Genomic DNA, 27,102 nt, shown 5'->3' on the forward strand with positions numbered 1-27,102 from the left:
ATGATCAGCATGTCAACATTAATTATGCGGGCCATGCTGAATCTCTCACTCCGTGGAGGCGTGCAGCAGACTTCCGGGTTCACTGTCTGGCTTTTTCAGCTAATTAGCATGTCTCACCTGCCTGATTGATGGCTTTAGAAAGTTCAGGACATCTGCCAGTGAGGTGCGTATTTCTCGCAATGCACACGCATGGTCCGTATGCATTCCGTATTATACGCTCTCCCATAGACTTGCATTGGCGTTTTTTTTGAGCAATACGCTGACAAACGCTGCATGCTGCGATTTTGTACGGCCGTAGAGGAACGTATAATACGGATCCGTAATATACGCCTAAAAGGACTAGACCCATTGAGAATCATGGTGCCGTATGTTTAGCGAGTTTTACGTACGTAGATTATGCGCTCTTACGCACGTAAAACTCGCATGTGTGACGGCGGCCTTAGTGTTTTTCCACCCGTCTCCAGCTAAATTGTGGAAAAACACTACATAGGATAACCTAGAGGGGGGTTTTTTGGCCTTGCAGCGCCGTTTACGGCTGTCTGCACGGTCTCCGTGTGAGCCCAGCTCGCCCTGTAGTCTGTGTGCAGCCATAGCCGGTTGGATTCAGCTCAGGGTTCGTTACTGGCTCATACCTTGAGAAAAATTTTCCTTTTTTTCAAATAGTGCAGTCTGTTTAAAAATTTTAAAAAAAATTCCCTATTAGTGTTTTTCCACCCGTCTCCAGCTAAATAGTGGAAAAACACTACATAGGATAACCTAGAAGGGGTTTATTGGGCCTTGCAGCGCCGTTTACGGCTGTCTGCACGGTCTCTGTGTGAGCGCAGCTCGCCCTGTAGTCTGTGTGCAGCTCTAGCCGGTTGGATTCAGCTCAGGGTGCGTTACTGCCTCATACCTTGAAAAACAATTTCCTTTTTTTTCAAATAGTGCATCATGTTTAAAATTTAAAAAAAAAAAATCCTATTAGTGTCTTTCCACCCGTCTCCAGCTAAATAGTGGAAAAATACTACATAGGATAACCTAGAGGAGGGTTTTTTGGCCTTGCAGCGCCGTTTACGGCTGTCTGCACGGTCTCTGTGTGAGCGCAGCTCGCCCTGTAGTCTGTGTGCAGCTATAGCCGGTTGGATTCAGCTCAGGGTGCGTTACTGCCTCATACCTTGAAAAACAATTTCCTTTTTTTCAAATAGTGCAGCCTGTTTAAAATTTAAAAAAAAAAATTCCTATTAGTGTCTTTCCACCCGTCTCCAGCTAAATAGTGGAAAAACACTACATAGGATAACCTAGAGGAGGGTTTTTTGGCCTTGCAGCGCCGTTTACGGCTGTCTGCACAGTCTCCGTGTGATTTAAACTAGCTCTGTAGCCCGATCTGCACACAAAAAAAAGTAAAGTTCACCAAACACAACTTAACACTTGTGTAGGCCACATTCCAAAAATAATAAAGTTTAGTCCACACTTTACAACATTAGTGTTTCTTACACCTGTTAGGAGGAGCATTTCAGGAATAAGCACGCTAAGGCCTTAGTACTTTTCTGCTTATCTTTATCTGTCAACCAAGATGAAGAGGGCAGGGAGTAAGGCACGTGGGCATGGGCGCGGAGCAGGGAGAGGAGCAGGGAGAGGACGTGGTGATTCTGTGCCTGCTGCGGGCGCCGGTGACTCGTCGTCACTCAGTTTCAGCAGGGAACAGTCCTTCATGCGCAGCTTTGTCGGAGAGTGCCGTGCACCGCTGCTGCGTGAAGACCAAATTGAAGCCGTTGTCGGGTGGATGGCAGCTAACGCCTCGGCATCGACTTCAGTTAGTGCCACATCCTCTCAGGCACAGAGCACTGGAGAGCAGCCATCTGTCTCTTCACCTTCCAAATTGGCCAGGCAGTCAGAGAGCCCAGGACAGGAGCCGTCTATACTTCTGTTCTCTGAATCTCTTGGCTTGGAAACAGGGGTCCAGCCAAGCAGCATTGGAGAAATGGAAGAAGAGGCAGTGTGCAGTGATGCCCAACAGCTTTTTCTCTCTGACTCTGAAGAGGCAGGTGGGCCAGTGCCTCCGGTGACCACAGCGCAGTACGCATCTGATGATGAAACTCAGGTGCCGCTTTCTGATGCGTACTGTGCTGCCGAGACTACCCAGGAGGAGCAGTTGGTGGCAGAGGGTAGTGGAGATGATGAGGTCCTTGACCCATCGTGGCGTGAGGAACAGGAAGGTGGTGGGAGCAGCTCTGAGGAAGAGCTTCCCCTTACGGGCCAAAGAGGGAGAGGGAGGGGGAAGACTGCGGAGCCTGTAGCCTCCACTTTGGCACCCGTTAGGAGCCTGTCTCTTTCCAAAGCCAAAATGGGCGCTCCCAAGACTTGCAGTGCCTGGTCCTTTTTTGACACAGTTGCAGATGACATTTGTTTTGTCAAATGCAAGCTGTGTCATCAGAAAGTAAAAAGAGGTAAAAGTGTCAGCAACCTCAATACCACAAATATGTGGAAACATGTGCGGACCAGGCACGCGGTGGAGTTACAGAAACACAGTGAAGACGTAGGCCAACCAACAGCGGCAGCTACCACCTCTTCATCTCGTGTTGCCTCTTCCTCCACTGTTGTCCAGAGACCTAGTGTAATTCCACCCACAGCACCACCTTCCCAGTCATCCTCACACTCCCAGTCTACTCTACAGCCATCGGTAGTACAGGCATGGGAGAAAAGGCGGGCATTCTCGGCCAACCACCCCCGAGCACAGGTTCTGAATGCAGGCATTGCCAAACTGTTGTCCCTGGAAATGCTCTCGTTCAGGCTGGTGGAGACTGACAGCTTCCGTGACTTGATGGCATTGGCAGTCCCACAGTACAAGGTGCCCAGCCGCTTTTACTTCAGCAGGCAGGCTGTCCCAGCCCTGCACAGGCATGTTGAGGCAAACATAAAACATGCGCTACTGAACGCCGTCAGTAGCAAGGTCCACCTCACCACCGATGCGTGGACCAGTCAGCATGGACAGGGGCGATATGTTTCCCTCACTGCCCATTGGGTTAATGTTGTTGAGCCAGGTACAGATCGTGCGAGTGGCGCAGGACGTGTCCTGCCCACTCCAAGGATTGCAGGAATCCAGTCTGTACGCATCGACTCCTCCTCTTACACCAGTTCCTCAGATTCCTCTCTGCAGGATCCGTCACAGTCCACCTCCACATGGACCCGTGAACGTTTACCTATGACCGACATGAGCACAGCCGTGGCCAAACGTCAGCAGGCCGTCTTGAAACTAGTTTCATTGGGGCATCGAAGCCACACAGCGCAGGAGCTCTGGAATGCCATCAAGCAGGAGAGCGATGTGTGGTTACTGCCAGCGAATCTCCAGCCAGGCATGGTAGTGTGTGACAATGGCCGAAATCTGGTGGCAGCTTTGGTCCTTGGCAACCTCACTCACATCCCATGTCTGGCACATGTGCTCAATTTGGTTGTGCAGAGTTTTCTGAGGGACTATCCGGATCTTGATGCCCTGCTGCACAAGGTCCGCCTAGAGTGTGCTCACTTGCGGCGTTCCAGCTTGGCCAGATCCCGCATTGCTGCTCTGCAGCGCCGATTCCGCCTTCCGGAACACCGCATCATATGTGACCTACCTACCCGGTGGAATTCCACGTTACATATGTTGGAGCGGTTGTGTGAGCAGCAGCAAGCAGTTATGGAGTACCAGCTGCATCAGGCGCAAAGAAGTCGCAGTCAGCGCCGATCAGACTTCACAACCACAGAGTGGGCCACTATGAAGGACGTCTGCCAGGTTTTGCGTCCTTTTGATTATTCCACGCGGATGGCAAGTGCAGATGATGCACTAGTCAGCATGACTGCCCCCCTTATCTGCCTGCTTCAGCAAACTTTGCAAGGGTTAAGGGATGATGTTGTGGAAGAGGTGGAGGATGAGGAGTCACCTTTTCCATCAGCTTCTGGAGAGTCAGCGCCACGTGGTTCCTCACAAAGGGGTACGCAGGGGCCAATTTGTGAGGAGGATGAGGAGGAGTCAATGGAGGAGGAAGAGCTCCGTCCAGAGGAGGGAGCGACACAATTGTCCAGTGGTCAGTGTGTACAGCGAGGGTGGGGTGATGACGAGCGGGCAGAGATCATGTCTCAAGCAGGGGACAGCGTTTCTGGGCCAGTTGGCACTCTGCAGCACATGGTGGATTTCATGCTGCAGTGCCTGAGAAACGACCGCCGCATCGACCACATTCTCAACATGCCTGATTATTGGGTGTTCACCCTCCTCGATCCTCGCTACCGGGACAACGTCCAAAACCTCATCCCTGCATTGACCCGGGAGCGTAAATTGCGGGAGTACCACGACACACTGGTGAATTCCATCATCTTCTCCTGTCCAACTGAGAGGAGTGCTGCTAGTGCTTTACAAAGCAGCTCAGTGCGTCGAGGCAGTGGGGGAGGCTCTGCCCAAAGAGGGAGCAGAAGCAGTGCCTCTGCCCAAGGCAAGCCCAGTATGGCACAACTCTGGCACACTTTTGTGTGCCCGCCCCAAATGTCTACACCATCACCGGCCGCTCCAGTCAGCAGGAGGCAACGGTTCCGTCAGATGGTGACAGACTACATGGCTTGCCCTCTTACTGTACTCCCAGACGGCTCTTCCCCGTTCAAGTTTTGGGTCTCTAAGCTGGATACATGGCCAGAGCTAAGCCAGTATGCATTGGAGGTGCTGGCTTGCCCTGCGGCTAGTGTCTTATCGGAACGTGTCTTTAGTGCCGCAGGTGGTGTACTAACAGACCGTCGCATGCGACTATCCTCCGATAACGTTGACCGGCTTACTTTCCTGAAAATGAACCAGGCCTGGATCTCGCAGGAATTTGCCACTCCTCTGCCTGATTAAGTAATTGGGTGTCATCCAGGTCTCCTGCTGTGTTCATCTTTCTACCACCTGAACTGCTATTCCTGGGCTCCAACACCGCCAGTTGCGGCTCAGAAGTGCAGGCTGCACAGTAAAAACATACGACCCAGTGTTATTGGGTTTCAGTAACGTCAGCTGATCCCCAGCTGTGTAGCCGGCAATGTGTCCTGCGACCGCCACGCTGGCACAACAACCTAAATGTAAGGGAACCTGTACCCCCACCCCCCCTGTCGTTTGTTACTGAAAGAGCCATCTTGTGCTGCAGTAATGCTGCACAAGGAAAAGGTAGCTCTTTTTTTTTAGCTCCTTGCACACGCAGAACTTAACACTTATAAAATGTGTTCACTGATACCGTTATACTGTCCCGGAGCTGGGACTTTCCTTCGCAATGTGACGCAGCACAGCCGTCATTCCTACCCCCTTGGTGCCATGCGCTGCCTCCTCAGCGTTGTTTTAAGCTGTCACGGAGCCTGCGCTGTTCTGTTATCCCTTGGGCATGCCCTATTTGCGCTGCCTGTCTTCTGACATAATTTGGTGTCAGGCTGGCTGCGCCTGTGCGGCCGCGCTGCCCGAGATCCCGCCTCGCTGTGTCTTCTGATTGAGTCACACTGCGGGCCTGGGATCCATGGGCATGCGCAGTGCATATCTTCCCCTCGGGCTCTCGCTCATTTCCCTCCGCCTTCTTTAGACTGTGCGCCGTCAGCTGATCCCTAATAGCATGCCACGGCCGTGACACCGCACAGTCTGAAGAAGAGGGAAGGAGGGGAGTGAGAGTCGAGGATATGCACTGTGCATGTCCATGGTTCCAAGGCCCGCAGTGGGATTACATTGGACGAGACTGCGAGGTGGGATCTGGAGCAGCGTGGACGCACAGGCAGTGACAGCCTGACACCAAATTATGTCAGAAGACAGGCAGCGCTAATTGAGCATGGCCAAGGGCTAACAGAACAGCGCAGGCTCCGTGACAGCTTAAAACAACGCTGAGGAGGCAGCGCACGGCACCAAGGGGATAGGAATGACAGCTGTGCTGTGTCCCATTACGAAGGAAATTCGCACCTCCGGGACGGTTTAACAGTATAAGGGGACACATTTTTAGTGTTTACTTCGGTGTTTGCAAGGAGCATAATTAAAAGAACCACCTTTTCCTTTTGCATCGTTAGTGCTGCACAAGATGGCTCTTTCAGCTACAAACGTCTTGGGGGGGGGGTTAAAGGTTCCCTTTCAACTTGCTCCAATCAGGCTTCGGCCTACACTCTGTTCCTCTGCTCCTCCTGCTGTCCCTGGGCTCTAACACCGCCAGTTGGTGCCTGGAAGTGCTGTGTGCACAGTCAACAGTCGCTCCTCTGTTATTGGGGTTCAGTAACGTCAGCTGATCCCCAGCTGTGTGTGCGGCAATACCTCCAATCTGCTCCTCCTGCTGTCCCTGGGCTCTAACACCGCCAGTTGGTGCCTGGAAGTGCTGTGTGCACAGTCAACAGTCACTCCTCTGTTATTGGGGTTCAGTAACGTCAGCTGATCCCCAGCTGTGTGTGCGGCAATACCTCCAATCTGCTCCTCCTGCTGTCCCTGGGCTCTAACACCGCCAGTTGGTGCCTGGAAGTGCTGTGTGCACAGTCAACAGTCGCTCCTCTGTTATTGGGGTTCAGTAACGTCAGCTGATCCCCAGCTGTGTGTGCGGCAATACCTCCAATCTGCTCCTCCTGCTGTCCCTGGGCTCTAACACCGCCAGTTGGTGCCTGGAAGTGCTGTGTGCACAGTCAACAGTCGCTCCTCTGTTATTGGGGTTCAGTAACGTCAGCTGATCCCCAGCTGTGTGTGCGGCAATACCTCCAATCTGCTCCTCCTGCTGTCCCTGGGCTCTAACACCGTCAGTTGGTGCCTGGAAGTGCTGTGTGCACAGTCAACAGTCGCTCCTCTGTTATTGGGGTTCAGTAACGTCAGCTGATCCCCAGCTGTGTGTGCGGCAATACCTCCAATCTGCTCCTCCTGCTGTCCCTGGGCTCTAACACCGCCAGTTGGTGCCTGGAAGTGCTGTGTGCACAGTCAACAGTCGCTCCTCTGTTATTGGGGTTCAGTAACGTCAGCTGATCCCCAGCTGTGTGTGCGGCAATACCTCCAATCTGCTCCTCCTGCTGTCCCTGGGCTCTAACACCGCCAGTTGGTGCCTGGAAGTGCTGTGTGCACAGTCAACAGTCGCTCCTCTGTTATTGGGGTTCAGTAACGTCAGCTGATCCCCAGCTGTGTGTGCGGCAATACCTCCAATCTGCTCCTCCTGCTGTCCCTGGGCTCTAACACCGCCAGTTGGTGCCTGGAAGTGCTGTGTGCACAGTCAACAGTCGCTCCTCTGTTATTGGGGTTCAGTAACGCCAGCTAATCCCCAGCTGTGTGTGCGGCAATACCTCCAATCTGCTCCTCCTGCTGTCCCTGGGCTCTAACACCGCCAGTTGGTGCCTGGAAGTGCTGTGTGCACAGTCAACAGTCGCTCCTCTGTTATTGGGGTTCAGTAACGTCAGCTGATCCCCAGCTGTGTGTGCGGCAATACCTCCAATCTGCTCCTCCTGCTGTCCCTGGGCTCTAACACCGCCAGTTGGTGCCTGGAAGTGCTGTGTGCACAGTCAACAGTCGCTCCTCTGTTATTGGGGTTCAGTAACGTCAGCTGATCCCCAGCTGTGTGTGCGGCAATACCTCCAATCTGCTCCTCCTGCTGTCCCTGGGCTCTAACACCGCCAGTTGGTGCCTGGAAGTGCTGTGTGCACAGTCAACAGTCGCTCCTCTGTTATTGGGGTTCAGTAACGTCAGTGTCATGCGACCGCCACGCTGGCACAACTAAAATGTAAGGGGACCTGTCCTCCCCCCCCCTAGGCGTTTGTTACTGAAAGAGCCACCATGTGCAGCACTAATACTGCACAAGGGAAAGGTCGCTCTTGAAATTATGCTCCTTGCAAACGCTGAACTACACACTCATGTAATGTGTCCCCTCACACCGTCCAACCGTCCCGGAGGTGGGACTTTCCTTTGTAATGTGACGCAGCACAGCCGTCATTGCTACCCCCTTGGCACCGTGCGCTGCCTCCTTAGCGTTGTTTGATTCCGTCATGGACCCTGCGCTGTTATGTTATCCCTTGGCCATGCACAGTTTGCGCTGCCCGTCCTCTGACATCATTTGTTGTCGTCCTGGCTGCGCCTGTGCGTCCACGCTGCCCGAAATCACACCTCGCAGTGTCGTCTAATGTGATGCCACAGTGGGCCTGGTATCCATGGCCATGCGCAGTGCATCTACTAGCCTCTCACTCCCCTTCTTCACGCTTCTTCAGACTAGGCGGCGTCAGCTGATCCGTAATAGCATGCCACGGCCGTGACGCCGCACAGTCTGAAGAAGCAGGAAGGAGGTGAGTGAGAGGCGATGATATGCACTGCGCATGCCCATAGATCCCTGGCCCGCAGTGGGACTACATTAGATGACACTGCAAGGTTGGATCTCGGGCAGCTTGGACGCACAGGCACTGCCAGCCTGACACCTACATGATGTCAGAAGACGGGCACCGCTAACTGTGCATGGCCAAGGGATAACATTACAGCGCGGGCTCCGTGACAGAACCAAACAACGTTGAGGAGGTGGCGCCGGCACCAAGGGGGTTGGAATGACGGCTGTGCTGTGTCACATTACAAAGGAAAGTCCCACTTCCGGGATGGTTTGACGGTGTGAGGGGACACATTATATGAGTGTGTACTTCAGCGTTTGCAAGGAGCATATTTTTCGGAGCCACCATTTTCCATGTGCAGTATTACTGCTGTACAAGATGGCTCTTTCAGCAACAAATGCCTGGGGGGGGGGTTAAAGGTTCCCTTTCAACTTGCTCCACTGCAGGCTTCGGCCTACACTCTGCTCCTCTTTGATTCCCTGGGTTTCAACACTGTCAGTTGCCACCTGGAAGTGTTGTCTACACAGAAAAAACACTAGGTGATGTGTCAGTGGGGTTCTGCACCGCCAGCTGTTCCCCTGCTGTGTAGTCGGCAACGTGTCCAGCACAAGCCACGCTGGCACAACAGAACAAAAGCTGCCACCAGTGCAGGCTTCGGCCTACACTCTGCTCCTCTCCTCCTCCTGCTGACCCTGGGCTCAAACACCGCTAGTTTTTGCCAGGAAGTGCTAGCTGCACAGAGAAAAACACCAGCCAATGTGTTAGTGGGGTTCAGCAACGCCAGCTGTTCCCCTGCTGTGTAGCCGGCAACGTGACCTGCAAACGCCACGCAGGCACATGAACTGAAATTAAAGGGAACCTGGCCCCACCCCCCCAGGTGTTTCTATGTATAACAGCCACCTAGTACAGCAGTACTGCTGCATTTGTACAAGGTGGCTGACTTTTTCTCCTTGCCCACGTGGAACTCAACACGTACAAAATGTGTCTCATTGAGACCATTCCACTGTCCCTGAGGTGTGACTTTCCTTTCTAATGATACGCAGCACCCCCCTTGGTAGCGTTTCCCATCTTTTGTCATCATGGTTAGCTGGCTGCGCCTGTGCATCCGCCCTGCTAGAAACAACGCCCCTCGTTGTCATATTTATTTTGTCAGCGAGGGTGTGGTTTATGGGCACGAGCAGTGCATATGTTCGCCTGTCTTAACTCATCTCCTTCCGCCTTCTTCAGACTGTGCGGCCTCCTGGCCGTGGTAGGCGATAAGGGATCAGCTGAGGCCGCCCAGTCTGGAGCAGGTGTAAGGACATGTGTGAGCGGCAAACCTATTTACTGCACAAGGCCACGAATCCCAGCCACGCAGTGTGATTTTTTGAAAACACACTGTGGGTCTGGGATTCATGTCCATCGCTAACCGCAACGGCCGACATGAAATGAGGTCAGAAGACAGGAAGCGCTCACAGCGCATGGCCAAGGGATCACAATAGCGCAGACTCCTGTACAGCAAATAACAACGCTCAGGAATCTGCGCCCAGTACCTAGGTGCAAATTTTGACACCTGTGCTGCGTCTCCTTAAAAAGACAAGTCACGCCTCCACAACTGTTTGACAGTATAATGGGCTAAATAGTGTACGTGTTTTATTCAGCGTGTGCAAGGAGCAAACTAAATAGAGCAACCTTTTACTTGTGCAGCATTAATGCTGCACAAGGTGTGGCTCTTGTACCTTGCAACACCTGAGGGGGGGTTAAAGGTAACCTTTGAAATTGGTTCAACTAGGCTTCGGCCTACACTCTGCTCCTCTCCTCCTCCTGCTGACCCTGGGCTCTAACACCGCCAGTTTTTGCCCGGACATGCGATCTGCACAGAGAAAAACACCAGTCAATGTGTCAGTGGGGTTCAGCAACGCCAGCTGTTCCCCTGCTGTGTAGCTTGCATCGTGTCCAGCACAAGCCACGCTGGCACAACCGACCAAAAGCTGCCACCAGTGCAGGCTTCGGCCTACACATTGCTCCTCTCCTCCTCCTGCTGACCCTGGGCTCTAACACCGCCAGTTTTTGCCCGGACATGCGATCTGCACAGAGAAAAACACCAGTCAATGTGTCAGTGGGGTTCAGCACCGCCAGCTGTTCCCCTGCTGTGTAGCTTGCATCGTGTCCAGCACAAGCCACGCTGGCACAACCGACCAAAAGCTGCCACCAGTGCAGGCTTCGGCCTACACATTGCTCCTCTCCTCCTCCTGCTGACCCTGGGCTCTAACACCGCCAGTTTTTGCCCGGACATGCGAGCTGCACAGAGAAAAACACCAGTCAATGTGTCAGTGGGGTTCAGCAACGCCAGCTGTTCCCCTGCTGTGTAGCTTGCAACGTGACCTGCAAACGCCACGCAGGCACATGAACTGAAATTGAAGGGAGCCTGCCCCCCACCCCCAGGTGTTTCTATGTATAACAGCCACCTTGTACAGCAGTACTGCTGCATTTGTACAAGGTGGCTGACTTTTTCTCCTTGCCCACGTGGAACTCAACACGTACAAAATGTGTCTCATTGAGACCATTCCACTGTCCCTGAGGTGTGACTTTCCTTTCTAATGATACGCAGCACCACCCTTGTTAGCGCTGCCCGTCTTTTGACATCATTGGTTAGCTGGCTGCGCCTGTGCGTCCGCCCTGCTCGAAACAACGCCCCTCGGTGTCTTATTTTTTTGGACAGCGAGGGTGTGATTGATGGGCATGTGCAGTGCATATGTTTGCCTGTGTTCACTCATCTCCTTCCGCCTTCTTCAGACTGGGTGTCCTCATGGCCGCGGCAGGCGATAAGGGATCAGATGAGGCCGCCCAGTCTGAAGCTGGTGTAAGGACATGTGTGAGTGTCAAACATATTTACTGCACAAGGCCACGAATCCCAGCCACGCAGTGTGATTTTTTGAAAACACACTGTGGGTCTGGGATTCATGTCCATCGCTAACCGCAACGGCCGACATGAAATGAGGTCAGAAGACAGGAAGCGCTCACAGCGCATGACCAAGGGATCACAATAGCGCAGACTCCTGTACAGCAAATAACAACGCTCAGGAATCTGCGCCCAGCAGCTAGGTGTAAATTTTGACACCTGTGCTGCATCTCCTTAAAAAGACAAGTCACGCCTCCACTACTGTTTGACAGTATAGTGGGCTAAATAGTGTACGTGTTTTATTCAGCGTGTGCAAGGAGCAAATTAAATAGAGCAATCTTTTACTTGTGCAGCATTAATGCTGCACAAGGTGTGGCTCTTGTACCTTGCAACACCTGAGGGGAGGTTAAAGGTAACCTTTGAAATTGGTTCAACTAGGCTTCGGCCTACACTCTGCTCCTCTCCTGCTGACCCTGGGCTCAAACACCGCTAGTTTTTGCCCGGAACTGCTAGCTGCACAGAGAAAAACACCAGTCAATGTGTCAGTGGGGTTCAGCAACGCCAGCTGTTCCCCTGCTGTGTAGCTTGCATCGTGTCCAGCACAAGCCACGCTGGCACAACCGACCAAAAGCTGCCACCAGTGCAGGCTTCGGCCTACACATTGCTCCTCTCCTCCTCCTGCTGACCCTGGGCTCAAACACCGCCAGTTTCTGCCCGGAAGTGCTAGCTGCACAGAGAAAAACACCAGCCAATGTGTTAGTGGGGTTCAGCACCGCCAGCTGTTCCCCTGCTGTGTAGCCGGCAACGTGTCCTGCAAACGCCACGCAGGCACATGAACTGAAATTGAAGGGAGCCTGCCCCCCACCCCCAGGTGTTTCTATGTATAACAGCCACCTTGTACAGCAGTACTGCTGCATTTGTACAAGGTGGCTGACTTTTTCTCCTTGCCCACGTGGAACTCAACACGTACAAAATGTGTCTCATTAGAGACCATCCCACTGTCCCTGAGGTGTGACTTTCCTTTCTAATGACACGCAGCACCCCCATTGTTAGCGCTGCCCGTCTTCTGACATCATTGGTTGGCTGGCTGTGCCTGTGCGTCCGCCCTGCCCGACACAACGCCCCTCGTTGTCTCATATATTTTGACTGCGAGGGTGTGATTGATGGGCACGAGCAGTGCATATGTTCCCCTGTCTTCACTCCCCTCCTTTCGCCTTCTTCTGACTGTGCGGCCTCATGGCCGCGGCATGCGATAAGGGATCAGCTGAGGCCGCCCAGTCTGAAGCAGGTGTAAGGACATGTGTGAGCGGCGAAAATTTTTACTGCACAAGGCCACGAATCCCAGCACCGCAGTGTGACTTTAGGAAAAGGCACTGTGGGTCTGGGATTTATGGCCATCGTTAACCGCACCGGCCAACATGAAATGAGGTCATGAGACGGCCTGCACTAACAGGGTATTGCCAAGGGATAACACAAGAGCGCAGTTTCCTGTACTGCAAATAACAACGGTAAGGAATCTGCGCCCAGCACCTAGGTGTAAATTTGTACACGTGTGCTGCGTCTCCTTAAAAAGACAAGTCACGCCTCCACTACTGTTTGACAGTATAATGGGCTAAATAGTGTACGTGTTTTATTCAGCGTGTGCAAGGAGCAAAATTAAGAGAGCAACCTTTGACTTGTGCATCATTAATGCAGTTCAAGGTGTGGCTCTTGTACCTTGCAACACCTGAGGGGGGGTTAAAGGTTACCTTTGAAATTGGTTCAACTAGGCTTCGGCCTACACTCTGCTCCTCTCCTCCTCCTGCTGACCCTGGGCTATAACACCGCCAGTTGTAGCCTGGAAGTGCTAGCTGCACAGAGAAAAACACCAGCCAATGTGTTAGTGGGGTTCAGCACCGCCAGCTGTTCCCCTGCTGTGTAGCCGGCATCGTGTCCAGCACAAGCCACGCTGGCACAACCGACCAAAAGCTGCCACCAGTGCAGGCTTCGGCCTACACTCTGCTCCTCTCCTCCTCCTGCTGACCCTGGGCTCAAACACCGCCAGTTTCTGCCCGGAAGTGCGATCTGCACAGAGAAAAACACCAGCCAATGTGTTAGTGGGGTTCAGCACCGCCAGCTGTTCCCCTGCTGTGTAGCCTGCAACGTGTCCTGCAAACGCCACGCAGGCACATGAACTGAAATTGAAGGGAGCCTGCCCCCCACCCCCAGGTGTTTCTATGTATAACAGCCACCTTGTACAGCAGTACTGCTGCATTTGTACAAGGTGGCTGACTTTTTCTCCTTGCCCACGTGGAACTCAACACGTACAAAATGTGTCTCATTAGAGACCATTCCACTGTCCCTGAGGTGTGACTTTCCTTTCTAATGACACGCAGCACCCCCATTGTTAGCGCTGCCCGTCTTCTGACATCATTGGTTGGCTGGCTGTGCCTGTGCGTCCGCCCTGCCCGACACAACGCCCCTTGTTGTCTCATATATTTTGACTGCGAGGGTGTGATTGATGGGCACGAGCAGTGCATATGTTCCCCTGTCTTCACTCCCCTCCTTCCGCCTTCTTCTGACTGTGCGGCCTCATGGCCGCGGCATGCGATAAGGGATCAGCTGAAGCCGCCCAGTCTGAAGCAGGTGTAATGACATGTGTGAGCGGCGAAAATATTTACTGCACAAGGCCACGAATCCCAGCACCGCAGTGTGACTTTAGGAAAAGGCACTGTGGGTCTGGGATTTATGGCCATCGTTAACCGCACCGGCCAACATGAAATGAGGTCATGAGACGGCCTGCACTAACAGGGTATTGCCAAGGGATAACACAAGAGCGCAGTTTCCTGTACTGCAAATAACAACGGTAAGGAATCTGCGCCCAGCACCTAGGTGTAAATTTGTACACCTGTGCTACGTCTCCTTAAAAAGACAAGTCACGCCTCCACTACTGTTTGACAGTATAATGGGCTAAATAGTGTACGTGTTTTATTCAGCGTGTGCAAGGAGCAAAATTAAGAGAGCAACCTTTGACTTGTGCATCATTAATGCAGTTCAAGGTGTGGCTCTTGTACCTTGCAACACCTGAGGGGGGGTTAAAGGTTACCTTTGAAATTGGTTCAACTAGGCTTCGGCCTACACTCTGCTTCTCTCCTCCTCCTGCTGACCCTGGGCTCAAACACCGCCAGTTTCTGCCCGGACATGCTAGCTGCACAGAGAAAAACACCCACCATTGTGTCAGTGGGGTTCAGCACCGCCAGCTGTTTCCCCGCTGTGTAGCCGGCATCGTGTCCAGCACAAGCCACGCTGGCACAACTGACCAAAAGCTGCCACCAGTGCAGGCTTCGGCCTACACTCTGCTCCTCTCCTCCTCCTGCTGACCCTGGGCTCAAACACCGCCAGTTTCTGCCCGGACATGCTAGCTGCACAGAGAAAAACACCCACCATTGTGTCAGTGGGGTTCAGCACCGCCAGCTGTTCCCCCGCTGTGTAGCCGGCATCGTGTCCAGCACAAGCCACGCTGGCACAACTGACCAAAAGCTGCCACCAGTGCAGGCTTCGGCCTACACTCTGCTCCTCTCCTCCTCCTGCTGACCCTGGGCTCAAACACCGCCAGTTTCTGCCCGGACATGCTAGCTGCACAGAGAAAAACACCCACCATTGTGTCAGTGGGGTTCAGCACCTCCAGCTGTTCCCCCGCTGTGAAGCCGGCATCGTGTCCAGCACAAGCCACGCTGGCACAACTGACCAAAAGCTGCCACCAGTGCAGGCTTCGGCCTACACTCTGCTCCTCTCCTCCTCCTGCTGACCCTGGGCTCAAACACCGCCAGTTTCTGCCCGGACATGCTAGCTGCACAGAGAAAAACACCCACCATTGTGTCAGTGGGGTTCAGCACCGCCAGCTGTTCCCCCGCTGTGTAGCCGGCATCGTGTCCAGCACAAGCCACGCTGGCACAATTGACCAAAAGCTGCCACCAGTGCAGGCTTCGGCCTACACTCTGCTCCTCTCCTCCTCCTGCTGACCCTGGGCTCAAACACCGCCAGTTTCTGCCCGGAAGTGCTAGCTGCACAGAGAAAAACACCAGCCAATGTGTTAGTGGGGTTCAGCACCGCCAGCTGTTCCCCTGCTGTGTAGCCGGCAACGTGTCCTGCAAACGCCACGCAGGCACATGAACTGAAATTGAAGGGAGCCTGCCCCCCACCCCCAGGTGTTTCTATGTATAACAGCCACCTTGTACAGCAGTACTGCTGCATTTGTACAAGGTGGCTGACTTTTTCTCCTTGCCCACGTGGAACTCAACACGTACAAAATGTGTCTCATTAGAGACCATTCCACTGTCCCTGAGGTGTGACTTTCCTTTCTAATGACACGCAGCACCCCCATTGTTAGCGCTGCCCGTCTACTGACATCATTGGTTGGCTGGCTGTGCCTGTGCGTCCGCCATGCCCGACACAACGCCCCTCGTTGTCTTACTTATTTTGACTGCGAGGGTGTGATTGATGGGCACGAGCAGTGCATATCTTCGCCTGTCTTAACTCATCTCCTTCTGCCTTCTTCAGACTGTGCAGCCTCATGGCCGCGGCATGCGAGAAGGGATCAGCAGAGGCCGCCCAGTCTGAAGCAGGTGTAAGGACGTGTGTGAGCGGCCAAAATATTTACTGCTCAAGGCCACGAATCCCAGCACCGCAGTGTGACTTTATGAAAAGGCACTGTGGGTCTGGGATTTATGGCCATCGTTAACCGCACCGGCCAACATGAAATGAGGTCATAAGACGGGCAGCTCTAACAGGGCATTGCCAAGGGATAACACAAGAGTGCAGACTCCTGTACAGCAAATAACAACGCTCAGGAAGCTGCGCCAAGCACCAAGGCGTTATTTGGGACACCTGTGCTGCGTCTCCTTAAAAAGCCAAGTCACGCATCCACTACAGTTTGACTGTAGAATGGGCTAAATTGTGTACGTCTTTCATTCAGCGTGTGCAAGTAGACAAATTAATAGAGCAACCTTTCACTTGTGCAGCATTAATACTGCACAAGGTGTGTCTCTTGTACTTTGTAACACCTGAGAGGGGGTTAAAGGTTTCCTTTGAAATTGGTTCCACTAGGCTTCGGCCTACACTCTGCTCCTCTCCTCCTCCTCCTGCTTCACCACGGGCTCTAACATCGCTAGTTTTTGCCCGCAAGTGCTAGCTGCACAGAGAAAAACACCTGCCATTGTGTTAGTGGGGTTCAGCAACGCCAGCTGTTCCCACACTGTGTAGCCGGCAAAGTGTCCTGCAAACGCAACGCTGACACAAAGCTGCCTCCAGTGCAGGCTTCGGCCTACACTATGCTCCCCCTGCTTACCGTTTGCTCCAGCACCGCTAGTTGGGGCTCTAGGAAGACAATCTTTAATAGGCAACGGATCTGGGTTCCAGCACCGCCAGCTGGTTCTCGGCAGTGTTTTTGTCACTGGTACTCCCTCGTGCCAAACCTGGTTCCAGCACCGTCAGCTGTTTCCGGGTTGTGTCAAGCTCACTGAGACGCCTATGCTTGCCCCGTCGTGGTGCTGTCGGGTTAGCCAACTCCAGGGTGCCTCCAGTTTAGGAGCTTCCTATGTGGGCTGTGTGAACTGGTAGTCAAGGCTGGTTCTGTAGTGCCAGTAGGCCCAGCTCCCCCTGTAGGACTGTTGGGGTTCGGTAACTGCGGCTGCCTCGCGGCCTAGCTGTTCTCTCCTCTCCTGTGGGCCTTCGGGTCTACCTCCTGGTTCCAGCACCGTCAGCTGGTTCCGGGCCGAGCCTTTGGCTTAGGTGCCTCCTCCTGGGTATCCGAGTTCCGCCAACGTCAGGCGGTCCTTGGTAGTGCTTTAAAGCGCGGGCACCTACAGCTTAGTAACCGGGTTCCAGCACCACCAGCTGGTCCTCGGTCGTGCCATTGGCTCTTGCACACTGGGGCAACGCATCTGGGTTCCAGCACCGCCAGCTGGTTCTCGGCAGTGTTTTTGTCACAGGTACTCCCTCGTGCCAAACCTGGTTTCAGCACCGTCAGCTGTTTCCGGGTTGTGTCAAACTCGCTGAGACGCCTATGCTTGCCCCGTCGTGTTGCGGTCGGGTTAGCCAACTCCAGGGTGCCTCCAGTTTAGGAGCTTCCTATGTGGGCTGCATGAATTGGTAGTCAAGGCTGGTTCTGTAGTGCCAGTAGGCCCAGCTCCCCCTGTAGGACTGTTGGCGTTCGGTAACTGCGGCTGCCTCGCGGCCTAGCTGTTCTCTCCTCTCCTGTGGGCCTTGGGGTCCACCACCTGGTTCCAGCACCGTCAGCTGGTTCCGGGCCGAGCCTTTGGCTTAGGTGCCTCCTCCTGGGTATCCGAGTTCCGCCAACGTCAGGCGGTCCTTGGTAGTGCTTTTAAGCGCGGGCACCTACAGCTCAGTAACCGGGTTCCAGCACCGCCAGCTGGTCCTCGGTCGTGCCATTGGCTCTTGCACACTGGGGCAACGCATCTGGGTTCCAGCACCGCCAGCTGGTTCTCGGCAGTGTTCTTGACACAGGTACTCCCTCGTGCCAAGCCTGGTTTCAGCACCGTCAGCTGTTTCCGGGTTGTGTCAAGCTCACTGAGACGCCTATGCTTGCCCCGTCGTGGTGCGGTCGGGTTAGCCAACTCCAGGGTGCCTTCAGTTTAGGAGCTTCCTATGTGGGCTGCATGAATTGGTAGTCAAGGCTGGTTCTGTAGTGCCAGTAGGCCCAGCTCCCCCTGTAAGACTGTTGGCGTTCGGTAACTGCGGCTGCCTCGCGGCCTAGCTGTTCTCTCCTCTCCTGTGGGCCTTGGGGTCCACCACCTGGTTCCAGCACCGTCAGCTGGTTCCGGGCCGAGCCTTTGGCTTAGGTGCCTCCTCCTGGGTATCCGAGTTCCGCCAACGTCAGGCGGTCCTTGGTAGTGCTTTTAAGCGCGGGCACCTACAGCTCAGTAACCGGGTTCCAGCACCGCCAGCTGGTCCTCGGTCGTGCCATTGGCTCTTGCACACTGGGGCAACGCATCTGGGTTCCAGCACCACCAGCTGGTTCTTGGCAGTGTTCTTGACACAGGTACTCCCTCGTGCCAAGCCTGGTTTCAGCACCGTCAGCTGTTTCCGGGTTGTGTCAAGCTCACTGAGATGCCTATGCTTGCCCCGTCGTGGTGCGGTCGGGTTAGCCAACTCCAGGGTGCCTCCAGTTTAGGAGCTTCCTATGTGGGCTGCGTGAACTGGTAGTCAAGGCTGGTTCTGTAGTGCCAGTAGGCCCAGCTCCCCCTGTAGGACTGTTGGGGTTCGGTAACTGCGGCTGCCTCGCGGCCTAGCTGTTCTCTCCTCTCCTGTGGGCCTTGGGGTCCACCACCTGGTTCCAGCACCGTCAGCTGGTTCCGGGCCGAGCCTTTGGCTTAGGTGCCTCCTCCTGGGTATCCGAGTTCCGCCAACGACAGGCGGTCCTTGGTAGTGCTTTTAAGCGCGGGCACCTACAGCTTAGTAACCGGGTTCCAGCACCGCCAGCTGGTCCTCGGTCGTGCCATTGGCTCTTGCACACTGGGGCAACGCATCTGGGTTCCAGCACCGCCAGCTGGTTATCGGCAGTGTTCTTGACACAGGTACTCCCTCGTGCCAAGCCTGGTTTCAGCACCATCAGCTGTTTCCGGGTTGTGTCAAGCTCACTGAGACGCCTATGCTTGCCCCGTCGTGGTGCGGTCGGGTTAGCCAACTCCAGGGTGCCTCCAGTTTAGGAGCTTCCTATGTGGGCTGCGTGAACTGGTAGTCAAGGCTGGTTCTGTAGTGCCAGTAGGCCCAGCTCCCCCTGTAGGACTGTTGGGGTTCGGTAACTGCGGCTGCCTCGCGGCCTAGCTGTTCTCTCCTCTCCTGTGGGCCTTGGGGTCCACCACCTGGTTCCAGCACCGTCAGCTGGTTCCGGGCCGAGCCTTTGGCTTAGGTGCCTCCTCCTGGGTATCCGAGTTCCGCCAACGTCAGGCGGTCCTTGATAGTGCTTTTAAGCGCGGGCACCTACAGCTTAGTAACCGGGTTCCAGCACCGCCAGCTGGTCCTCGGTCGTGCCATTGGCTCTTGCACACTGGGGCAACGCATCTGGGTTCCAGCACCGCCAGCTGGTTCTCGGCAGTGTTCTTGACACAGGTACTCCCTCGTGCCAAGCCTGGTTTCAGCACCGTCAGCTGTTTCCGGGTTGTGTCAAGCTCACTGAGACGCCTATGCTTGCCCCGTCGTGGTGCGGTCGGGTTAGCCAACTCCAGGGTGCCTCCAGTTTAGGAGCTTCCTATGTGGGCTGCGTGAATTGGTAGTCAAGGCTGGTTCTGTAGTGCCAGTAGGCCCAGCTCCCCCTGTAGGACTGTTGGGGTTCGGTAACTGCGGCTGCCTCGCGGCCTAGCTGTTCTCTCCTCTCCTGTGGGCCTTGGGGTCCACCACCTGGTTCCAGCACCGTCAGCTGGTTCCAGGCCGAGCCTTTGGCTTAGCTGCCTCCTCCTGGGTATCCGAGTTCCGCCAACGTCAGGCGGTCCTTGGTAGTGCTTTTAAGCGCGGGCACCTACAGCTTAGTAACCGGGTTCCAGCACCGCCAGCTGGTCCTCGGTCGTGCCATTGGCTCTTGCACACTGGGGCAACGCATCTGGGTTCCAGCACCGCCAGCTGGTTCTCGGCAGTGTTTTTGTCACAGGTACTCCCTCGTGCCAAACCTGGTTTCAGCACCGTCAGCTGTTTCCGGGTTGTGTCAAACTCGCTGAGACGCCTATGCTTGCCCCGTCGTGGTGCGGTCGGGTTAGCCAACTCCAGGGTGCCTCCAGTTTAGGAGCTTCCTATGTGGGCTGCGTGAACTGGTAGTCAAGGCTGGTTCTGTAGTGCCAGTAGGCCCAGCTCCCCCTGTAGGACTGTTGGGGTTCGGTAACTGCGGCTGCCTCGCGGCCTAGCTGTTCTCTCCTCTCCTGTGTGCCTTGGGGTCCACCACCTGGTTCCAGCACCGTCAGCTGGTTCCAGGCCGAGCCTTTGGCTTAGCTGCCTCCTCCTGGGTATCCGAGTTCCGCCAACGTCAGGCGGTCCTTGGTAGTGCTTTTAAGCGCGGGCACCTACAGCTTAGTAACCGGGTTCCAGCACCGCCAGCTGGTCCTTGGTCGTGCCATTGGCTCTTGCACACTGGGGCAACGCATCTGGGTTCCAGCACCGCCAGCTGGTTCTCGCAGTGTTTTTGTCACAGGTACTCCGTCGTGCCAAACCTGGTTTCAGCACCGTCAGCTGTTTCCGGGTTGTGTCAAACTCGCTGAGACGCCTATGCTTGCCCCGTCGTGTTGCGGTCGGGTTAGCCAACTCCAGGGTGCCTCCAGTTTAGGAGCTTCCTATGTGGGCTGCGTGAACTGGTAGTCAAGGCTGGTTCTGTAGTGCCAGTAGGCCTAGCTCCCCCTGTAAGACTGTTGGGGTTCGGTAACTGCGGCTGCCTCGCGGCCTAGCTTTTCTCTCCTCTCCTGTGGACCTTCAGGTCCACCACCTGGTTCCAGCACCGTCAGCTGGTTCTCGGCAGTGTCTTTTGCTCTTGTACCTTCTGCTCCCCATCCTGGTTCCAGTACCGTCAGCTGGTTCCGGGCAGAGCCTTTGGCTTAGGTGCCTCCTTCTGGGTATCCAAGTTCCACCAACGTCAGGTGGTCCTTGGTAGTGCTTTCGGGCACGGGTACCTCCTGCTTAGTAACCGGGTTCCAGTAACGTCAGCTGGTCCTCGGTAGTTCCATTGGCTCTTGGACCTTCGGCTACCCATCCGGGTTCCAGTACCGTCAGCTGGTTCTCGGCAGTGTCTTTTGCTCTTGTACCTTCTGCTCCCCATCCTGGTTCCAGTACCGTCAGCTGGTTCCGGGCAGAGCCTTTGGCTTAGGTGCCTCCTTCTGGGTATCCGAGTTCCGCCAACGTCAGGCGGTCCTTGGTAGTGCTTTTTAGCACGGGTACCTCCTGCTTAGTAACCGGGTTCCAGTAACGTCAGCTGGTCCTCGGTAGTTCCATAGGCTCTTGAACCTTCGGGTAGCCATCCGAGTTCCAGTTCCATCAGCTGGTTCTTGGCATTTTCTCAGCCTTCTTGTACCTTCTGCTACATTTCCAAGTTGAAGACCCTAAAGTCGACGACCCGGAAGACCACCCCGATGACGACGACGACGACCCGGAAGACCACCCCGATGACGACGGCTGAGACGACGACGGCGGAGATGACGACACTGGAGACGACGACCCTGGAGACGACGACATGGAAGACCGAGAAGCAGAAGAACAAGAGGCTGCAGAACAAAGAGCAGAAGAACATTAAGCATAAGACTTAATATCAGAGCAAAAGATATTATCTAAATTATATGCAGAAGAAGACTAAGCAGTGTATGGGGGTGAGTCCCCTCCTCCTGGTGCCCCTGGATAAAGCCTGATGCTGCAGGCCAAACTGAACGCGGACAAATGTAACTTTTGTGACTGGCAGAACGGAAGGTGTAATCTTCCAACTTTTATAGATAACAACTACGGGAATGCCTGTCACAAATGAGAATATGATGAAGAAGTAGAATAGGAAGAATAATAACAGTGGAATAAAAAGAATATGTAGAATAGGAAGAATAATAATAGTTGAATAAAATGAATATGAAGAATGTAATCAAAAAAAAAAAAAAAAGGTAAAGGATGAAGAAGAAGATGAATAAGGTGAAGAAGAAGTTGATGTCAAAGATGCTGATGATGATGAAGATGAAAGTGTGGGAAAAGAAAAAAAAAAAGAAAAAAAAGAAGGGGAAGGGCGTGGAATAGTGAAACATCAATATCTGACAAAATAAAAAAAAAAATTTACATAGTCAATATCTTTGTCACTCCGAACGTCTTAAAAAAAAACAAAAAACATGCTATTCTATTTGATTGGGATAAACCTCTATGACTTTAATGTCTCCGCCACCTCCCCAAATACATCCGGCATTATTCTTAGTTGTTTTCCTTCATGTAGAATGAACCTACAAGGCAAGAAAGGGTTTATTTTAATTCCGATATTTTGGTCCCATTGACTTGCATTGGGATCGGGTATCGGTATCGGCGATATCCGATATTTTTTGAATATCGGCCGATCCTATCCGATACCGATACTTTCCGATATCGGAAGGTATCGCTCAACACTAGTAAGGATGTATTGCTTTCCAGAGCTGCTGGGGACGGCCAGCGGGCCCACAATGTCCACCGCGATCCTCTGGAAAGGCTCCTCTATCACTGGTAAAGGGATCAGGGGAGCCTTAAGAGCAGGCCCCGCTTTCCCCACCCTTTGACAGGTGACACAGGAGCGGCAGTAGTTTGACACATCTGTCCCCATCTTAGGCCAATAGAAGTGTTGAGACAGCCGGGCCTTAGTTTTGCTGATCCCCAAGTGTCCAGCTAGCGGGATCTCATGGGCAATCCGCAACAACTCACCCCGGAATTGCTGCGGGACGACCAGCTGTCTTTCCCTCAACCACTCCTTTTGTGATTCTCCGGGTACTGTCTCCCGGTACAACCTTCCTCGTTCCCAGAACACCTTCTCCTTATCAGCCTCGGAGAAGTGCGTCCCGGCAAGTTGTCTCAAACTCTCTAGGCTCGCATCTGTGTGCAGAGCGGCCTGAAACTCCTGGCTAGGGGAAGCCAAAAGCGATGTCAGGGTCCCTTCCCCACGGGAACCCTCTTGGACCTGCTCTGGGTCCACCTCTGGTTCAGTCACAGTGATGACTGAGGAGGGTCCGGAAGGCTGACAGTTATCTGCGTTCCGGGCACTCTGACTGTGGGTGACAGCAGCTACATAGGCTGTCTCCCCGGGGATTTCTACAGTCCCATCAGCCGGCGCTGCTATGGGCTCTACCTCCCTATCCACCCCCAACACTCCAGGGGCAGTGCTACTTATGGGCCAGTTACCTTCCTCGGTGGCACCGGTCAATTTCATGGCATCACCTTTCTCACGGTTCCCATGCTTCTCCCCATTTCCTGTAGCACCGACACTTGCCCCTGTTAGCGGTTCCTCAGCCATCTCACTCCGCATAGCGACGTGGCTGGGCACGCCTGTACCTATGGACACATTAACCTTCACAGAAAAATCATTATCAGGTTCAGTTGGCACAGGTACAACATTTTCGCCATCAATCCTAGGAAAAAAATGGTTAATAGATGCATCATTACAAGATAAAGCATGGTCAGGTAACGCATGCGATTTCCCATCATCATCATCATCAGGGTTAACGTTACCCTTATTAGTAGATTGGGGAGGGGTGTCAGGAACGTAGTATGCAAACATCCTCCCCAAATCAGTCCCCAACAAAACATCAGTGGGCAAATTATCAGACAGCCCCACTTCCTTCACCCCGCTCCCAGCACCCCAATCAATAAAAACCCGGGCCATCGGTAAGGGACAGCTGATGCCCCTAATCCCAGTGACAGTTAGGGTTTTCCCCGGAATGATTTCTTCAGGGGCCGCCAGTTCGGGTCGGATGAGGGTTCGTTCAGCCCCGGTGTCCTTGAGGCCTGTAGCAACATGGCCTCCCACAGTGACGTGCTGTACGTTGTCACACACCCTCCCAACCACACCACCCACCAAAAGAACTGCTGCATTAGGCCCTGGGGCCTTGGCTGGGGTGTTCTTCTGCTTGGTTGGGCAGGAGGGACTGATATGACCAGTCTGATGGCAGGTGTAACACGTGCGAGGTTCGGTGGTCGGTCTGGTGCTGTTGGCCACGGGGACAGGACCTCTGGTGTGTTGGCTGGCAGGGGTACTGGCGTTGGTTGCAGGCTTACCCCCTCTCCAGCTGGTGGTGACTGGCTTCCGCACTTCCGATCTACGGTTGGCCTCATAGGCATCGGCAATCTGCGCTGCTTTCGTCACGTCTTTGGGTTCTCTGTTCATCACGAACTGTCGCACCTCAGCTGGGCAAAGATGAAAGAACTGGTCTTTGATCATCAGGTCTCGCAGCTGTGCAAAGGTGGTCACTGACAGTCCGTGGGTCCACTGGTCAAAGTGGGTCCCCAGTCCATGCACCACATCACTGTAACTGTCGTGTGGGCCACGTTGGAGGGTCCGGAACTTTCTACGGTACACCTCGGGTGTAAGCTGGTACTTGGCTATCAGAGCCTGCTTGATGGCCTCATAGTCTCCATCTTGTTCTTGAGGGAGGGCAGCAAACGCCTCCAGAGCTTTACCTCTCAGCCCTGGTGTCAGGTATCGTGCCCATTCATCTGTAGGCAGCCGGTACTGTCTGCAGGCTTTCTCAAAGGCCCGCAGAAAAGTGTCCAAGTCCCCGTCCTTCTCCATAACAGGAAAGTGATCGGGCCGGGGCTTAGGTATCTGAGCGCTGCTGTGCTCACGTCTCTGGGTGGTGGAGGGCACCCCCCCCTGCCGGAGCATCTCCAGTTCATGTTCTCGCTGGGCTTGGCGCTCGGCTCTCTCAGCCTCCCGCTCGGCTCGCTGGTATTGCTGGATCAGCTGCAGACGTCTCTCTAGGTCATCTGCGGAGCCTTGATGCAGAGCCAGCTGCAGGAAGAGGTCTGCGCCCCCCTGGTTGCCAGTAGGGCCCGTATTCAGTGGCTGGGCCTCTGCTGCAGCACCATGTTCACTTGTGCCGGCTTCTGCACAAGAAGGGGCATTTCACAAGGGGCCATCTGGGTTGACAGGAGTTAGCACAAGCAGTAAAAGGGGGCAATAAGAAACCGCCCAATGTGGGGCTCGAACCCACGACCCAGCCAATGCAAGCTAGTTCTTTTCCTTGTTTGTTGACATTCGCAGTGCACCTCGTTTCATCATTGACTCTGCAGACACTTTCAAAAACCACAGGGCTCACGCTGCTCTTCTTTGGCTCCCCATCCTTTTGGGCCTTCCCTTCATCATCCAGGACTAGGCAGTTTCTCATGTTTTGCAGCAGAAGGGGCATTTCACAAGGGGCCATCTGGGTTGACAGGAGTTAGCACAAGCAGTAAAAGGAGGCAATAAGAAACCGCCCAACGTGGGGCTCTAACCCACGACCCTGAGATTAAGAGTCTCATGCTCTACCGACTGAGCTAGCCGGGCTTCCGTCGACCACCGGCCCTGCGGAGCTGCACGCGGTCCAGTCGGCCGAAGGTGGCCATCAGACCCTGGGACTGGTGGACACCACAGAGAGAGACCCTGGGACTGGTGGACACCACAGAGAGAGACCCTGGGACTGGTGGACACCACAGAGAGAAAAGACACATCCAAGCATTGGTGGTTCAGTGGTAGAATTCTCGCCTGCCACGCGGGAGGCCCGGGTTCGATTCCCGGCCAATGCAAGCTAGTTCTTTTCCTTGTTTGTTGACATTCGCAGTGCACCTCGTTTCATCATTGACTCTGCAGACACTTTCAAAAACCACAGGGCTCACGCTGCTCTTCTTTGGCTCCCCATCCTTTTGGGCCTTCCCTTCATCATCCAGGACTAGGCAGTTTCTCATGTTTTGCAGCAGAAGGGGCATTTCACAAGGGGCCATCTGGGTTGACAGGAGTTAGCACAAGCAGTAAAAGGAGGCAATAAGAAACCGCCCAACGTGGGGCTCGAACCCACGACCCTGAGATTAAGAGTCTCATGCTCTACCGACTGAGCTAGCCGGGCTTCCGTCGACCACCGACCCTGCGGAGCTGCACGCGGTCCAGTCGGCCGAAGGTGGCCATCAGACCCTGGGACTGGTGGACACCACAGAGAGAGACCCTGGGACTGGTGGACACCACAGAGAGAAAAGACACATCCAAGCTTTGGTGGTTCAGTGGTAGAATTCTCGACTGCCACGCGGGAGGCCCGGGTTCGATTCCCGGCCAATGCAAGCTAGTTCTTTTCCTTGTTTGTTGACATTCGCAGTGCACCTCGTTTCATCATTGACTCTGCAGACACTTTCAAAAACCACAGGGCTCACGCTGCTCTTCTTTGGCTCTCCATCCTTTTGGGCCTTCCCTTCATCATCCAGGACTAGGCAGTTTCTCATGTTTTGCAGCAGAAGGGGCATTTCACAAGGGGCCATCTGGGTTGACAGGAGTTAGCACAAGCAGTAAAAGGAGGCAATAAGAAACTGCCCAACGTGGGGGTCAAACCCACGACCCTGAGGTTAAGAGTCTCATGCTTTACCGACTGAGCTAGCCGAGCTTCCGTCGACCACCGGCCCTGCGGAGCTGCACGCGGTCCAGTCGGCCGAAGGTGGCCATCAGACGCTGGGACTGGTGGACACCACAGAGAGAGACCCTGGGACTGGTGGACACCACAGAGACATAAGACACTACCAAGCATTGGTGGTTCAGTGGTAGAATTCTCGCCTGCCACGCGGGAGGCCTGGGTTCGATTCCCGGCCAATGCAAGCTAGTTCTTTTCCTTGTTTGTTGACATTCGCAGTGCACCTCGTTTCATCATTCACTCTGCAGACACTTTCAAAAACCACAGGGCTCACGCTGCTCTTCTTTGGCTCCCCATCCTTTTGGGCCTTCCCTTCATCATCCAGGACTAGGCAGTTTCTCATGTTTTGCAGCAGAAGGGGCATTTCACAAGGGGCCATCTGGGTTGACAGGAGTTAGCACAAGCAGTAAAAGGAGGCAATAAGAAACCGCCCAACGTGGGGCTCGAACCCACGACCCTGAGATTAAGAGTCTCATGCTCTACCGACTGAGCTAGCCGGGCTTCCGTCGACCACCGGCCCTGCGGAGCTGCACGCGGTCCAGTCGGCCGAAGGTGGCCATCAGACCCTGGGACTGGTGGACACCACAGAGAGAGACCATGGGACTGGTGGACACCACAGAGAGAAAAGACACATCCAAGCATTGGTGGTTCAGTGGTAGAATTCTCGCCTGCCACGCGGGAGGCCCGGGTTCGATTCCCGGCTAATGCAAGCTAGTTCTTTTCCTTGTTTGTTGACATTCGCAGTGCGCCTCGTTTCATCATTGACTCTGCAGACACTTTCAAAAACCACAGGGCTCACGCTGCTCTTCTTTGGCTCCCCTTCCTTTTGGG

The 27,102-nt window shown here is 54.2% G+C and overlaps 6 non-coding genes across 6 annotated transcripts; 3 read left to right on the top strand and 3 right to left on the bottom strand.

The window, feature by feature from the left end:
* Positions 1–25,093: 25,093 nt before the first annotated feature.
* TRNAK-CUU (transfer RNA lysine (anticodon CUU)) lies at positions 25,094–25,166 on the bottom strand. The gene has a single exon. It is a non-coding gene; the product is annotated as a tRNA-Lys (tRNA).
* A 168-nt stretch (positions 25,167–25,334) lies between these two features.
* Positions 25,335–25,405, top strand: TRNAG-GCC (transfer RNA glycine (anticodon GCC)). Its single transcript has one exon. It is a non-coding gene; the product is annotated as a tRNA-Gly (tRNA).
* A 244-nt stretch (positions 25,406–25,649) lies between these two features.
* Positions 25,650–25,722, bottom strand: TRNAK-CUU (transfer RNA lysine (anticodon CUU)). The gene has a single exon. It is a non-coding gene; the product is annotated as a tRNA-Lys (tRNA).
* A 662-nt stretch (positions 25,723–26,384) lies between these two features.
* On the top strand, positions 26,385–26,455 carry TRNAG-GCC (transfer RNA glycine (anticodon GCC)). Its single transcript has one exon. It is a non-coding gene; the product is annotated as a tRNA-Gly (tRNA).
* A 244-nt stretch (positions 26,456–26,699) lies between these two features.
* Positions 26,700–26,772, bottom strand: TRNAK-CUU (transfer RNA lysine (anticodon CUU)). The gene has a single exon. It is a non-coding gene; the product is annotated as a tRNA-Lys (tRNA).
* A 137-nt stretch (positions 26,773–26,909) lies between these two features.
* Positions 26,910–26,980, top strand: TRNAG-GCC (transfer RNA glycine (anticodon GCC)). The gene has a single exon. It is a non-coding gene; the product is annotated as a tRNA-Gly (tRNA).
* The last annotated feature ends 122 nt before the right edge of the window (positions 26,981–27,102 follow it).

Source organism: Ranitomeya imitator, chromosome 2 (genome assembly GCF_032444005.1).
Source record: "Ranitomeya imitator isolate aRanImi1 chromosome 2, aRanImi1.pri, whole genome shotgun sequence".
Taxonomy (NCBI): Eukaryota; Metazoa; Chordata; class Amphibia; order Anura; family Dendrobatidae; genus Ranitomeya; species Ranitomeya imitator.